This window comes from Myotis davidii, unplaced genomic scaffold (genome assembly GCF_000327345.1).
Source record: "Myotis davidii unplaced genomic scaffold, ASM32734v1 scaffold653, whole genome shotgun sequence".
Classification (NCBI taxonomy): Eukaryota; Metazoa; Chordata; class Mammalia; order Chiroptera; family Vespertilionidae; genus Myotis; species Myotis davidii.
The window spans coordinates 470,499-472,365 of NW_006285129.1; the positions used below are offsets into that span (position 1 = coordinate 470,499).

Genomic DNA, 1,867 nt, shown 5'->3' on the forward strand with positions numbered 1-1,867 from the left:
ACAGTGTCCACAGATTTTTCTGGTACTTCACAAGTTGCTGAGGCATCATAAATTCTTTTCTTTATCCCGTATTTTCAGACCATCAAGTCAGGAGCGGTGACAGCTGGATAAGCCTCATGAGCTCTTTGGTCTGCAGCCACTACTTAATGGAAAGGGCTATTTCTGCCCCTCGGTGCAGGGCAGTTCCCAATGTCAAAGGCAGACCTTTCCCATCCGCCCGGCTCCCGCCCCACTCTGCTGTCTTCGGCCCCACCTCCCTGTCCTGTCCCTGGCCTCCCTGTGGATGAGGGAACGCTGATGGGTGGGCCTGGGGCGCACTGACCTCAAATACCTTCCCGGGCCTCGGGCTGGGCGTTTCATCCTCTGCTTTGAACTCTGAGCGCTGAGCAAAGGGGCTTCCTGCTCCAAGGCCATGACTATAAATATGCCTCTTGGTCAGGGCTGTCCCCAGCGGTCCCTACCACCCTCCTGGGAGGGGGACATTAACCTGTTATCGTCCAGGCTCTTTAGGACACAGGACCAAAACATCATCATCGATGTTCCTATCGCTCTCTCCCTCTCGCTTCCTCTCTGAAATCAATAAAATATATATTTTTTAAAAAATCAATCAGCTCTAGATGGTCTGGCTCAGTGGATAGAGTGTCAGCCTGTGGAGTGAAGGGTCCCGGGTTTGATTCCTCTCAAGGGCACATGCCTGGGTTTTGGGCTCATTCCCCAGTAGGGGGCGTGCAGGAGGCAGCCTATCAATGATTTTCTCTCATCATTGATGTTTCTATCTCTCGCCTTCTCCCTTCCTCTCTGAAATCAATAAAAATATATTTTTAAAAATTTTAATCAACCAATGAAAGCATAAATAGTGGAATAACAAATCTCTCTCTCTCAAATTAATTAAAAAGAAAACACCTTTTTTTTAAAAAAAGAAAACACTTTTTTAGTAGACCCAAAATACACAATGGCTCATGAGTAAATGGCAAATAAACATGTTTAAGTCACAGTGACCATACTTACCCGGCAGGGGAGATACATTGATCACAAAAGCGGTTTTCCCAGCGTGAGGCTTGTCCACTGCACTCTGCACGTGCCGCCCCTGCAATTTCCCCATGTGTGGGGGACTCCACAGCGTAACTTGTGGTAGCAGGGGCCTGCGTTCATTCTCTCCCCTAAAAATAAATAGATAGATAGATAGTAGTGACCATTTATCACCTACTCTATATCAGCCATTATATATATATATCTGTATATATTATTTATGTTTAAATAATAATTTAAAATAAAATATTAAATAAGTATTTTATATTATTTATTTTTAAACATAACACAGGTAGCCGTAACCAGTTTGGCTCAGTGGATAGAGCGTCGGCCTGCGGACTGGAAGGTCCCAGGTTCGATTCTGGTCAAGGGCATGTACCTGGGTTGCGGGCACATCCCCAGTAGGAGATGTGCAGGAGGCAGCTGATCGATGTTTCTCTCTCATCGATGTTTCTAACTCTCTATCCCTCTCCCTTCCTCTCTGTAAAAAATCAATAAAATATATTTAAAAAATAAACATAACACAGGTAACACTTGTGGTTAAAAATTCAAAAACATATCGTTTTAAAAGGGAAAACCTGTTTTTTTTCCTCCCCAACCCTGCACCCCATCATCTCATGTGTCGCTGCATATTCTGACACTGGGGTACATTGTACGAAGGGATACGGGCACGTTTCCAAGTCCATCATTCATATCCGATCAGCCCCATCTCACAGCGGCGGGACTGCGGTGCAGAGTGAAGTGTTCACCCGAGACCACAGGCACAGGAGCGGGATTCAAACCCAGACCTGCCTCCCGCCGCGCCCCCTCGGAGCCGTCGGAGGACCGGGTCCCGAGT

The 1,867-nt window shown here is 46.4% G+C and overlaps 1 long non-coding RNA gene across 1 annotated transcript in view; it reads right to left on the reverse strand.

Moving 5' to 3' along the window:
• Nucleotides 1–964: 964 nt before the first annotated feature.
• Nucleotides 965–1,867, reverse strand: part of LOC107181819 — a 6,836-nt gene continuing 5,933 nt past the window's right edge. The window contains exon 2 of the long non-coding RNA XR_001512522.1: nt 965–1,160. This is a non-coding gene — a long non-coding RNA (uncharacterized LOC107181819). The remainder of the gene's footprint in view (nt 1,161–1,867) is intronic.